The following is a 14769-nucleotide window of genomic DNA, read 5'->3' as shown; positions in this document are numbered from 1 at the left end:
ACTCACACAAACAAACACACGTAAAATGAAGCCTCTCCTGAAAGGCGTTTTTGTGTGATCCTTTAGCCCCAGTGATTTAAAGATCACCGTCAAGCCACACTCACACGGTCTGCATACGAAGCCACTGTCCTACACGCTCACAAACACACGCACACATGACGTACACACACACAGTACACACACAAACACACACATACACAGTGCACACACGCGCATACGCACACACACATTCTGCACCCACTGCCACCATTTTGCTGGCCTAACGTCTCACTCATACTCACTTGACCAGAGTGGATTTTACAGGCTGGTGGAGAGATGAGTTTGTTGAAAATGTGAACACAGCCAACTCAACCACTCACTATAAACCCTGTTACAAAATGGCAATGGTGAATCATGGGATGTGAATATTGAATATGATATATATGATTATAACATTATTATACAGTATACATATTGTGATTAAGAGTGTAAGTGGAGGGTAGAGGGTTTTTTTTCTCCTGTTTCCATTGCAACGCCATCGACCACAGTAACGCTAACTAGCCTTCACCCGCAGGTGTCTGCTTTGTCAGCTCCAGCACAACACCACAGCTAAACAGACCACACACAGAGTTCCTAGGAAAGGAAGAGGGAGAAGAGGAGGGGAAAGACAGAGCCAAAGAGGGAGAGGTAAAGCTAATGGCCTTGTCTTAAAGACAGAAAGACAAAAGAAAACCGTTTTTTTCCCCCTCTTTCAAACATTTTATTAGACATTTTCAGTACATCTCAGTCACCAACAACAATGCAAAACAACCTAAACATACTTTGTGTAACACGTAACACGTAACACGTAACACAAAGCAACAGGAGATGTCGAGGTCTTCCAAAAATAAAACATGTCAGAATAAAGCAAATGAGCAAATAATGTCGTTGTATTTTACTCAACTCATTACTCTGGTCCGAGGTATAATAACATCATTCATGAACACTGCCTGTTGTCTCTTTCTTAATTCTCTCTCTCTCTTCTCCTGTTCTCCTCTCATCTTTAGCTGTGTGTCGTCCTCCCTCACGTTGCTGCTGTAAAAATGGGATTTTGTTTATTTTCTTTTTATAGTGAGTTTCCATCATGTTGTTCCACTCCTCTCTGGCTGTGGTTCCCTCTGCCTGGCCAAATGGCAGTAGCACAGCTCCCAGGACATCAAGAGGGAAAAACAGACCTATTTGTTGGCCTAACTAAGAAAAGCTCTCCAGTCTTCAAACAACTAGTCAACACGTGAAATGGTGACATGGACGAGCCAAGGTTGTTCAATAAAAAGCTGTGGCAAGGTTAGGGGCTTCAATATTGCAACCTGTAGTGGCCAATCACAATCTTCCTTTCAATCCAGGTCACTGGCGTTGACAACCAATGAATGGGCGCCGAACTGGGTGATACTACTGGCTCAGTAGTATAAAGGTTTCCCTTTCTTCAGTCCTGGTCTAGTACAAGCCACAGACGCATGCAAACGACAACGTCGTACAAACATCAACGACATCACACCCTGCCCAGAGCCACTAGCACACACCCCCATCACTTTCCACCACCTGGCCTGAAACTGCACCTTTTTGTTTCTCTCTGTAGCCCACGCACTTTCAATATTTCAATAATAAATCAGTCGATTTTTCATTATGTTAACGGTGGCGTATTGATTCGTTTCCACGTTTTAGTATATGTTTCTCAAGATGAGTGATGAGAAGAGAATCGTCCAGCCCATTGGGTGTCTCACTACACCCCCATATGCCATGTCTTGAAATATGCAGACAGGCGGATTAAAAGTATGTTTACATTGTCATACTTCAGACAGTCAGCTTTCTAGCTCCGCCCACAACTGCCAGACTTTAAGGCATTCCCAGAAAGCATGGATTATTGAGTCAGTAGTCGGCTAGGCGAACCGAACGAATGTGTTCGCAAACTCCCTTAAAATACCTCTGCTTGAAAATAAAATGTAAAAGTGGGAAAAGTACTGTTTGTTGTCATGTTCTGACCTTAGTTCCTTTGTTTTGTCTTTGTTTTAGTATGGTCAGGGCGTGAGTTGGGGTGGGCAGTCTATGTTCCTTTTTCTATAATTTGGGATTTCTGTGTTTGGCCTGGTATGGTTCTCAATCAGAGGCAGCTGTCAATCATTGTCCCTGATTGAGAACCATACTTAGGTAGCCTGGTTTCACTTTTGAGTTGTGGGTGATTATTTTCCTTGTCAGTGTGTGTTCCACACGGAACTGTTTCGGTTTTGTTATTTCACGTTGTCGTTTATTGTTTTTTCACGTTGTCGTTTATTGTTTTGTTCAGTGTTCGTTATTCTTATTAAACAATATGGACACTTACAATGCTGCGCATTGGTCCTCCAATCCTTCCTACTACTCCTCCTCGCCATTTTGAGAAGTTGTTGCCAGTATACACTTCCTCAAAATAGTCTGAAATTATCTAAAATAACTCAAGAAATCTTTCTTTAAATATTTTTGCTGAGGAGATCTTAGTTCTGCAATTTTACATCTAACCAAGATGTTTAGTGCAGTATTTCTCAAAGAAAAAATGTCCATGAAAAAAAGTTGTCGTTGAATGACAACAAAGACTTTATTGAAGAATCCCTCCTGTTGACCAATCACCTACGAAGGGGCGTACACTTCTGTTACCGACTTCGGCTTGCATCCATCATTTTTTGTGTCCCAGCCGGATTCAGAAGTCCAAAACGAACAAAAAAGTCACAAAATGTGGTCATAATATATGCACGAACTCTTCCAAACTTTTTTGTCTCAGAATGCTGACTCCTTTACTGCACTGGCAACTCTAGAGCAGAGAGAGCAGACCACGTAAACCAGGGTTCCCCAAATGGCGGCCCGTGGGCCCGAATTCGGCCCACAGTTGATTCTATTTGGCTCCCTAAGTTTCCCCCAAAAATAGAGATAAATGTGATCTTATACAAATGTAAGCAAGGTTTGAAATGATTATGTTTTAGTAAAATATTATACACCACATGGCTAAAAGTAGGTGGACATCAATTAGTGGATTTGGCTATTTCAGCCACACCCGTTGAACATTGAGCACACAGCAATGCATTCTCCATAGACAAACATTGGCAGTAGAATGGCCTTACTGAAGAGCTCCGTGCCTTTCAACATGGCACCGTCATAGCATGCCACCTTTCCAACAAGTCAGTTCATCAAATTTCTGCCCAGCTAGAGCTGAAATGTCTAGGAGCAACAATGGTTCAGCCATGAAATGGTTGGACCGCCGAGTGCTGAAGTGCGTAGCGCATAAAAATAGTCTGTCCTCGGTTGCAACACTCACTACAGAGTTCCAAACTGCCTCTGGAAGCAATAACTGTTTGTCGGGAGCTTCATGAAATGGGTTTTCATGACCGAGCAGCCGCACACAAGCCTAAGATAACCATGTGCAATTCCAAGCATCGGCTGGAGTGCTGTTGGACTCTGGAGCGGTGGAAACGCATTCTCTGGAGTGATGAATCACGCTTCACCATATGGCATTACAACTGACAAAGCTGGGTTTGACGGATGCCAGGAGAACGCTACCAGCCCCAATGCATAATGCCAACTGTAAAGTTTGGTGGAGGAGGAATAATGGTCTCGGGCTGTTTTTCATGATTTGGGATATGACCCTTAGCTCCAGTGAAGGGTAATCTTAACGCTACAGCATACAATGACATTCTAGATGATTCTGTGCTTTCAACTTTGTGGCAACAGTTTGGGGAAGGCCCTTTCCTGTTTCAGCATGACAAAACCCTGGGGTGCACAAAGCGAGGTCCATACAGAAATTGTTTGTCGAGATCAGTGTGGAAGAACTGACGTCAACCCCATCGAACACCTTTGGGATGAATTGGAACACCAACTGCAAGCCAGACCTAATCACCCAACATCAGTGCCCGACCTCAATAATGCTCATGTGGGTTAATGGAAGCAAGTCCCCGCAGCAATGTTCCACCATCTAGTGGAAAGCCTTCCCAGAAGAGTGGAGGCTGTTAAAGCAGCAAAGGAGGGAACAACTCCATATTAATGCCCATGATTAAGGAGCAGGTGTCCACATACTTTTGGTCATCAGGTCAAATTATTTTTATTATGTTCCAGCCCCCTGACCATTCGCTCAAGAAGAAAATCAGCCCGCGGCTGAATCCAGTTGATGATCCATGATGTAAACCCTGTAGGCCTGACAGGCAGACATTGTTGTGACTGGGAGCACTGGAGCACATTGTGCAACTCAGGCCAGACCAGCCATCCAGCCATTCTCCTTTCCAGCCAGGCCCCTAGATAGTTCTCTGAACATTTCCTCTGCAGCCCCAACAGACAGACACAAGCCAGTGATAAACCAGCGGCTGAGCTATTATACCAACAATGGGCTGAGAGAGAGAGAGACAAAGAGAGAGAGAGAGAGAGACAGAGACAGAGAGAGAGAGAGAGAGAGAGAGAGAGAGACAGAGAGAGAGAGAGACAGAGAGAGAGAGAGAGAGAGAGAGAGAGAAAGAGAGAGAGAGAGACAAAGAGAGAGAGAGAGAGAGAGACAAAGAGAGAGACAAAGAGAGAGACAAAGAGAGAGAGACAAAGAGAGAGAGAGCGAGAGAGAGACAGAGACAAAGAGAGAGAGAGACAAAGAGAGAGAGACAGAGAGAGAGAGAGAGACAAGGAGAAAGAGGCAAAGAGAGAGAGAGAGACAAAGAGAGAGAGAGAGACAAAGAGAGAGAGACAGAGAGAGAGAGACAAAGAGAGAGACAGAGAGAGACAGAGAGGGAGAGAGAGAGAGAGAGAGAGAGACAAAGAGAGAGAGACAGAGAGAGAGAGAGAGAGAGAGAGAGAGACAAAGAGAGAGAGACAGAGAGAGAGAGAGAGAGAGAGAGAGAGAGAGAGAGAGAGAGAGAGAGAGAGACATAGACAGAGAGAGAGAGAGAGCGAGAGAGAGATATTATGACTGGTGAGCTGGCTGATGAGTGCTGGCTAAAATAAGGAGTGTTTAGAGTAGCAGAGGGGAGAGAGTAGCAGCACAGTACATTAGCTCTGTTCAGACCCAAGTACATATATACCATATACAGTACACTCAAAGAATCAATCATGATGTTCTGAGGACTTAATAAAGACTTTATACACCGAGTATACATAACATTAAGAACACCTGCTTTTTCCATGACATAGACTGACCAGGTGAATCCAGGTGAAGTCTACGATCCCTTACTGATGTCACTTGTTAAATCCACTTCAATAAGTGTAGATAAAGGGGAGGAGACAGGTTAAAGAAGGATATTCAGGCCTTGAGACAATTGAGACATGGATTGTGTGTGTGTGCCATTCAGAGAGTGCATGGGCCAGCATCCCTGTGGAACACTTTCGACACCTTGTAGAGTCCACGCCCTGACAAACTGAGGCTGTTCTGGGGGCAAAAGGGGTGTAACACAATCAGTGCCAGGGGTTCCTGATGTTTGGTATACTCAGTGAATATGTGTTACAGAAGTGTGTTTGTGTGCTTTACTGTACTACATGTCATTTAATGTTCCATTTCTTTACACCTACCACATTGACCATGTGTGTGTGTTTGTGTGTATGTGTGTGTGTGTTTGTGTGTATGTGTGTGTGTGTGTTGTATATGTGTGTGTGTTGTATATACAGGTGTGTGTGTGTGTGTGCGTGTGTGTGTGTGTGTCTGTGTGTGTGTGTGTGTGTGTGTGTGTGTGTGTGTGTGTGTGTGTGTGTGTGTGTGTGTGTGTGTTGTATATGTGTGTGTGTTGTATATACAGGTGTGTGTGTGTGTGTGTGTGTGTGTGTGTGTGTGTGTGTGTGTGTGTGTGTGTGGATGTGTGTGTGTGTGTGTGTGTGTGTGTGTGTGTGTGTGTGTGTGTGTGTGTGTGTGTGTGTGTGTGTGTGTGTGTGTGTGTGTGTTGTATATGTGTGTGTGTTGTATATACAGGTGTGTGTGTGTGTGTGTGTGTGTGTGTGTGTGTGTGTGTGTGTGTGTGTGTGTGTGTGTGTGGATGTGTGTGTGTATGTGTGTGTGTGTGTGTGTGTGTGTGTGTGTGTGTGTGTGTGTGTGTGTGTGTGTGTGTGTGTGTGTGTGTGTGTGTGTGTGTGTGTGTGTGTGTGTGTCTGTGCTTAGTGTTGAGCGATTATTGCTTTTTGAGGTCGGTTGGATTTCGTGTTTAACATTTTTGGGGGGACATTAAATGCACTATGCATTATGAGGGTTGAATACTGTAACAACAGAGAACACATAAATTGCTAAAAGTCACATGATGGTAGGGACTGCCCATTGCTGCTTATCGTTTAGCAACCATCAATCATCCACCTTACTTTAATCAAATATTTCAGTTGTTGTGTGTATTACATGTGCTTTGTTAGAATACTTTATTATTTCATTTCATGTCATCGTCTCATCATTATAGAGCTGCTGCCTATGCAGCAGTCTGTCTGAGAAAATCCCAATTACTTCTTCAAAGGAAGTAAGCCATTATTTTATGACTGCTGAATACCAAGTATCAATCACTCAGGTAGAGATACCTCGATACCTCGTGAAGCAAATGCTTTTTATATCTCTCGATCGCACAGTCTCTCTCCGTCTCCGTGTCTGCTCCTCGCAGACCCGACAAGTGGGCGCTCGTGCAATGGATTATGGTCTTTGTAGTTAATTACCATATTTTCTGCTAAACTACGTCGAATATTGGCCTGTCGGAAACTACAACTCCCTGCTACATCACACAGTTCGGGCTTGATCTGATTTATCTCTTGAGAAACATTGTGTTTACATTGTGTTTACTTGATAGCTACCTACACAAATAGCTAGCTAGAACAAAGTGTTAATAAGATAAATTCATTAAAAAGATTAAAAGCAAAACAAATAAGTACTCCAGTAGGCATCACAGAAGAAGAAATAATTTAACCAATGTTGGTTAAACTAATTGAATCAATTAGTTGTTTAAAAACGGAAAAATAACCGACGTTTCGGGTTAATCGCTCAGCACTAGTGTGTGTGTGTGAGTGAGTGTGTATGTGTGTGCGCGGCTGGTAGTGACCTCATCTCTCCGTGCTCTTTACTGTAGGTCATAAAGCCCATAAAAACTGTGTGTGTGTGTGTGTGTGTCATCCTGTTTTTAGCTGGTCTTTTATAATAGCGTAGATTTAGGCATTTGTATATTCCACTTATGGCACCTAAACTGTGAATTATGTGAATTATTTGGGTATATCACACACGTGTAACCGGTGTAAAATGGCTAGCTAGTTAGCGGTGCGCGTTAGACCTTGAAGGAGTTGTTCCCCTTGCGGAGGCTTTTGGAGCGATAGGTAGTGATGCGTGGTGGGAGGCAGTTGTTGAGGTGCTCAGAGGGTCCTTGGTTCAAGCCCAGTATGGTGCAAAGAGAGGGACGGAAGCAACATTGTTACACACGCAATGCAACAATCTAAATGCTTCCAGATTGCTCTAGCCTGGTCCCAGATCTGCTTGTGCTCTATAGCCAACTTCTATGGTCATTGTCATGGGCTTGTACGAGATGTTTTGTCCTGGACAGCCAGTCCTATGTTGTGTCAAAACATGACAATGACCACAGGCGATGACAAGTCAGCACAAACTGATCTGGGACCAGGCTACCATCGCTTTACTCACTGAAGACAACTTCTATGTGCTTATGTATCTATATGGAATCAAATCTCTTCAACATCAGCTCTGCTGATGGAACTGCTATGTGCTTATGTTTCTATATGGAATTAAACCTCTTCAACATCAGCTCTGCGGATGGAACCACATTTGTTGACAAACCACTGAATATCTCAAATCAGACTTCAAACCATTGAAACCAGGTAGATCGACTGAACTAGGGCAGGTATTGTAGGCTACCGTGTGTATCTGACGCTGAGGTGGAACGTAGTAGTGTTTAGTCGGTAGAAACCCAGGTCTAAAACAGGCCTGATTATCCCCTCACAAAACCTTTACAGCCAGGCTAATGATTCATTAATAGTTCACTCTCACACCACAGTCTAAAATCTTTCTTTCCAGTAAAACTGTAGGTGATTAAACAGAAATAAGACATTAGGCTATACTGGACACTCACAGAGGACAGACTTATAAACAAAACAATACAGTCTACTGATTCGTGAAATATTTCAGGTTACTACTAGTTTATTGAAACGTTTGTGGTCAAACGCACACACTTAAACCATCATTAATCATCATTAAAAACATAGGTGCTGGGCTATAAAAGAATACCAGTATAGAACAAGAAGGCCGCACGCTGTTAAAGCTCCCAATTCGTTCGATTTATTGAGAAAAAACGGAAAAACGAATCATCCTCTCATATTCTGTTTGTACTATAGTAATAAGCTTTCTACCACTTACAACACAATCAATTCTCAAATAAAATCAGCGTTGAGCTCTGATGCAATATCCTGTACAGTTCCTACCATAGTTCCTGGCACAAGTGGGCTTGACTCCCTGCGAAATCTGATCCTGCATTTGGCCCTTTAAAGGAATATGGGATGCATTTAGGGACTGGAGAATCGGGATCCACGGCACGGTGACACAGTCCCCTGAACTCTCCCAGTCTCTCTACGTGCAAGAGAGACGCGGACAACCGGGGTTATACCGGACGATACTACAGCATGAAACGTTGAAAGAAGAGGAATAAGTAGGCTAGGAATACAGTCAGAGAGTGAGTGTTAATTGCAGCGTGATGTGATTTACCAGGGCGAGTTTACTAGGCTACGTGAAGCAAGAGAGAGCGAGAGGGAGCGGACTGACTGCAGGACTACAAAGTCACAAGGTGAGAGGTACTGGTGTTAGAAATAGGTCCGCTAGAAGCAGCAACGCGTAAGTTGTTGTCTGTTTCCGATTGTAGCATACTGCTCATCCGCTTTGATTTATGCTCTCTGACAGGGACCTACAGTAGTTATTACGAGTCTGCGCTATTGTAGTCTTACTATTCGTTTTACATCGTTAGAAGAGAAATGTAACACGAGTTTAGGATTGAACATTGATACTTTGCTATAGACGTTTTCATGGTGGTTTATAGTCCATGTGTGTGTGTGTGTGTGTGTGGCACACCTGTGCGTTGCTTGCGACCATTCTTGGACAATATCACACCAGCAATGTAACTTTGACGTCATCCTCTTGGCATGCAAGAAGATGATATACAGAAGATGATTTTTTATGCAATAAACATACACATTTTTGCAGTTTGTGTGTGTGTGTGTGTGTGTGTGTGTGTGTGTGTGTGTGTGGGCGCATGCATGTTTGCGTGTTTGTGTTGTGGAGTGTTTTGGTGTGTATCTCTCGCCAGCTAGCCAACTGTCTGTGTATCACATTCACATCCATAATAATGGTCATACTAAATGAATACATGTATACCTAAACAGCCCAGGTGTTATCCAAGGGCAGCAGGGACAGTGGCCTACCATCTGTCCTGTACTGCCACTTCCACACTAAATGCATTCGGTTGGGTGTTGGCTTTTTCCACCATCAGAATTGGATCATGTGGTATGTACAGTACAGTAGCATCTATTTGATCGGAGTGATAAATCAGTCTTATTTATGACATGGGTATTAACCATGACGGTATTTCATTTCTTACCTCCTTTTCTTTCTAACTGTAAATATGTAGGCTACAGTCGGTACAGACAGAATCCCAAGCATGGCAGATGTGCACTTCTTAGACCAGTTCAGACTCCACACCTAGTTCCCCATGTTGAGCTTTCGTTCGAGGACCTGTGTCAAGGCATGCGCGGCTATATGCCTCTACCCTACTGTATGTCCGAGCTGGGGATTATGTTTACACTGCTGCAACGTTTTCCCCACAGCACAGTCCTGCTCCCTCCTCTCCTGTAGTTAGTCATGCATTGTTGAGGGGAGACAGGATTGTGTGTGTGTGTGTGTGTGTGTGTGTTTTCCGCTATGGGACAGCAATGCCCTGGTCTGTATTTACGGCAGAGACTGATAATGAGTGTGGTCAGTTTACAGAGAGCCTGTCATTAGACTACCCTGCTTGCACACTCAGCTTCCTATAGAGGTAGGGAGGGAGAAGAGGGGGCGAGGAGAGAATGAGGAGAGGGCAGGAGAGGAGGAGGGCAGTAGAGGTAGAGAGGAGGAGGAAAAGAGGAGGAGAGAAGGACAAGGGGAGAGGTAGTGAGGAGAGGGAAGGAGAGGAGGAGGGCAGGAGAGGTGCAGAGGAGGAGGACTAGAGGAGGAGAGAAGGACAAGGGGAGAGGTAGTGAGGAGAGGGAAGGAGAAGAGAGGAAAGAGGAGGAGAGGCGGAGAAGAGAGAAGATAAGGAGGAGAGGAGAGAGAAGGAGGAAAGTAGAGGAGGAGAAAAGAGGGGGAGGATAGAAGAAAGGAGGGGAGGAGATGAGAGGTGGAGTGGAGAGGGAAGGAGGAGTGGAGTGGAGGAGGGAAGGAGGAGTGGAGTGGAGGAGGGAAGGAGGAGTGGAGTGGAGGAGGGAAGGAGGAGTGGATAATAGAAAGGACAGGAAGGAGATGGGGGGTGGAGTGGAGAGGAGAGAAGAGAAGTGGAGAGAGGTGGAGAGGAGAGAAGGAGGAGATGAGAAGTGGAAAGGATATGAGAAGAGGAGAGGGGAGGAGAAGAGAGGAGAGGAGGGGAGGAGAGAAAAGGAGGAGAGGAGCGGAGATGAGGAGAAAGGTGGAGAGGAGAGAAGGAGGAGAGGAGAGGAGGGGAATAGAAGAGAGGAGAGGAGGAGAGAGAAGAGGAGGAGGAGAATAAAGGGGGAGAGAGGAGAAGAGAAGAGGGGACGAGAGGAGGACAGAAGAGGGGACGAGAAGAGGGGATAGGAAGAAAGGGGGGGGTCCTACATTGGCTCTTAGGTGCCCCTGCACATGCCAGTCTTTGAATGTACAGCTGTAACAGACCCTTGAGCTGCATAATGTGTATAAAGCTGTATTCATAAAACCACTAAAGTTGGGGTTTGGACAGTATACCATGTAGAGGTCGACCGATTATGATTTTTCAATGCTGATACTGATACCGATTATTGGAGGACCAAAAAAGCCGATACCGATTAATCGGCCAATTCTTATTTATTTATTTGTAATAATGACAATTACAACAATACTGAATGAACACTTATTTTAACTTAATATAATACATCAATCAAATCAATTTAGCCTCAAGTAAATAATGAAACATGTTCAATTTGGTTTAAATAATGCAAAAACAAAGTGTTGGAGAAGAAAGTAAAAGTGCAATATGTGCCATGTAAGAAAGCTAACGTTTCAGTTCCTTGCTCAGAACATGAGAACATATGAAAGCTGGTGGTTCCTTTTAACATGGGTCTTCAATATTCCCAGGTAAGAAGTTTTAGGTTGTAGTTATTATAGGAATTATAGGAATATTTCCCTCTATACCATTTGTATTTCATTAACCTTTGACTATTGGATGTTCTTATAGGGAAGCAGCGTTACCCATGCAGAGCAAGGGAAACTAGAAGAAGGTACTACTAGAAGGTTCAGAGCGAGTGACGTTTGAAACGCTATTAGCGCGCGCTAACTAGCTAGCCATTTCACTTCGGTTACACCAGCCTCATTATATGCAACACAGGACACGCTAGATAATATCTAGTAATATCATAAACCAAGTGTAGTTAACTAGTGATTATGATTGATTGTTTTTTATAAGATACGTTTAATGCTAGCTGGCAACTTACCTTGGCTTACTGCATTCGCGTAACAGGCAGTCTCCTTGTGGAGTGCAACGAGAGAGAGGCAGGTCGTTATTGCGTTGGACTTGTTAACTGTAAGGTTGCAAGATTGGATCCCCCGAGCTGGCAAGGTGAAAATCTGTCGTTCTGCCCCTGAACAAGGCAGTTAACCCACTGTTCCTAGGCCGTCATTGAAAATAAGAATGTGTTCTTAACTGACTTGCCTAGTTAAATAAAGGTATAAAAAAGAGAATATTAATAAAATTTAAAAATCAGCAAATCGGTGTCCAAAAATACAGATTTCAAATTGTTATGAAAACTTGAAATCGGCCCTAATTAATCAGCCATTCCGATTAATCGGTCGACCTCTAATACCATGTTCACTTCACCGTAAAGTTGCACGCTTCTGTTTAGACGTCTAGAGTAAAAGGCTGGTAATTTAAATCTCTATAGTTTAGTGTTTATTTTGTTTCCAATAACAAACCTCCTCTTTAAGAACACACTCAAAAACAAAGTAAGGAAACCCATAAAAGGTGTGTGCGTATGTGTAATCTTTCCTTTCTGCTTGCTAATCTAAATGGAATACTGTAGCTACTTTGGTGGTAAAGTGAGGCACTGAGACCAAAACATTGAGTCATAGTTTTAAACAAGAGTGTATGTGTGTGTGTGTGTGGGAGGGGAGGGGAGGGGGGGGGCTCTGTCCTAGATAGTTATGTGAACCAGACAGGAAGACCATACTGGATATATCTATGTAATGTAACCTGTCCCTGACCACTCCACATCTATAAACATAACTCTCTCCTTGTGTTGTTTTCTGTCTCTTTTTCTCTATTACACGCACACACACACACACAAATTTAGACACTTGGTCCTCCCTGATCTGAGTCATTCTGGTTAAAAGACAGTGGGGATTTGAAATGTCTACTGGGATGATATCATCCCATCATCGGTCCAATCACCTAATCTATTACATCACCCCAGCTGCATGCTCAGCACTGTGTATGCATGTGTGTGTGTGTGTGTGTTTGTGTTTGTGTGTGACAGTGAGAGAGAGAGAGGGAGAGAGAGAGTGGGTGTGGGTGTGTGTGTAAGTGTGTGTGTGTGACAGTGAGAGAGAGAGAGGGAGAGAGAGAGTGGGTGTGGGTGTGGGTGTGAGTGTGAGTGTGGGTGTGGGTGTGGGTGTGTGTGTGTGTGTGTGCATGTGCTTACCAGTGTTGAAGAGTTATGGCTGGCTGGGGAGTGTGTGTTTGAAATGGTTGCTAATTGAAGAGGTAGTGGTTGAGTATGTGATCAACTAGCGAGCTCTCTATGCACTAGAGACCAACACACGCCCTCCGACCCAACACACACACACACACACACACACATACACACACACATTGTCCAAAATGTTTAAGCAGTGAGTTAGCCACGTCAATTTTTGCACATAGCTCATCATGCTCAGATTATTGCCAAACATTTCAGTCAATAGCCATTGTCATGGAGCCAGACGTTTTCAGCGTTACTGAGTCAGTGTAGCTCATATGTAGATTACATGTACACTGCCGTACAAAGGGGGTCACTTAGAAATGTCCTTGTTTTTGAAAAGAAAAGCACATTTCTTTGTCCATTAAAATAACATCAAATTGGTCAGAAATGCAGTGTTGACATTGTTCCTTGTTGTAAATGACTATTGTAGCTGGAAATAGGCGTACAGAGGCCCATTATCAGCAAACATCACTCCTGTGTTAGCTAATCCAAGTTTATCATTTTAAAAGGCTAATTGATAATTAGAAAACCCTTTTGCAATTATGTTAGCACAGCTGAAAATTGTTGTTCTGATGAAAGAAGCAATAAAACTAGCCTTCTTTAGACTAGTTGAGTGTCTGGAGCATCAACATTTGTGGGTTCAATTACAGGCTCAAAATGGCCAGAAACAAATAACTTTCTTCTGAAACTCGTCAGTCTATTCTTGTTCTGAGAAATAAAGGCTATTCCATGCGAGAAATTGGCAAGAAACTGAAGATCTCATACAACGCTGTGTACTACTCCCTTCACAGAACAGCGCAAACTGGCTCTAACCAGAATAGAAAGAGGAGTGGGAGGCCCCGGTGCACAACTGAGCAAGAGGACAAGTACATTAGAGTGTCTAGTTGGGAAACAGATGCCTCACAAGTCCTCAAATGGCAGCTTCATTAAATAGTACCCACAAAACACCAGTCTCAACGTCAACAATGAAGAGGCGACTCCGGGATGCTGGCCTTCTAGGCAGAGTTCCTCTGTCCAGTGTTCTTTTGCCCATCCTAATCTTTTATTTTTATTGGCCAGTCTGAGATATGGCCTTTTCTTTGCAACTCTGACTAGAAGGCTTCTTTAATCAGCCCACAGTTTTCAGCTGTGCTAACATAATTGCAAAATGGTTTTCTAATGATCAATTAGCCTTTTTAAAATGATAAACTTGGATTAGCTAACACAACGTGCCATTGGAACACAGTGATGGTTGCTGAAAATGGGCCTCTGTACGCCTATGTAGATAGTCCATTAGAAATCAGACGTTTCCAGCTACAATAGTCATTTACAACGTTAACAATGTCTACACTGTATTTCAGATCAATTTGATGTAATTTTAATTGACAAAAAAATGTGCTTTTCTTTCAAAAACAAGGACATTTCTAAGGGAACCCAAACTTTTGAATGGTAGTGTGTATCTTGGTTCCAGCGAACTGCTTGCAGCAGGGTTTCAGTCCAGTATCCCCCAGACAACTAGTGTTTTCTCAACTCAGTAGGTGTTTCAAGGTCTCCCAGCTGGAGAAGAAGGGAGCAGAGGAAGGAAGACCCACAGAAGGCCTAGACAGGGACCAAGGGAGAGAAGGCCCAGGGAGGCAAGACCCAGGGAGGGAAGGCTCAGGGATGGAACACCCAGGGAGGGAACACCCAGAAAGGGAAGGCCCAGGGACGGAAGGCCCAGGGAGGGAAGGCCCCAGCCGAGGCTCCTTGCAGCAAGAGGAGAGGAGAGGGGACCAACCCTGGCCCACTCTCTCCCCCCTATGTTAAACAAGCATGCAGTGCTAAAGGAACTAAATTAATTGTTCCATGGAGAATTAGCATGGTCGTGCTGAAAGTGTTTAACCAGCAAATGGTTTGTTTGCA

The 14769-nt window shown here is 43.8% G+C and overlaps 1 protein-coding gene across 4 annotated transcripts in view; it reads left to right on the top strand.

Moving 5' to 3' along the window:
- Positions 1-8428: 8428 nt before the first annotated feature.
- plekhh1 (pleckstrin homology domain containing, family H (with MyTH4 domain) member 1) overlaps positions 8429-14769 on the top strand; it is a 63554-nt gene continuing 57213 nt past the window's right edge. For 2 of the 4 annotated variants that reach the window (XM_036954594.1, XM_036954593.1), the window contains exon 1: positions 8433-8756. The gene's annotated coding sequence lies outside the window, so the exon portion shown is untranslated. Of the gene's footprint in view, positions 8757-14769 lie in introns of all 4 variants that reach the window. The other 2 variants (XR_005037696.1, XM_036954595.1) reach the window with 2 other exon arrangements.

This window comes from Oncorhynchus mykiss, chromosome 19 (assembly GCF_013265735.2).
Source record: "Oncorhynchus mykiss isolate Arlee chromosome 19, USDA_OmykA_1.1, whole genome shotgun sequence".
In the NCBI taxonomy this organism is placed as follows: Eukaryota; Metazoa; Chordata; class Actinopteri; order Salmoniformes; family Salmonidae; genus Oncorhynchus; species Oncorhynchus mykiss.
The sequence above is the reverse complement of the archived record's forward strand: the minus strand, read 5'-3'. Positions and strand labels throughout refer to the sequence as shown.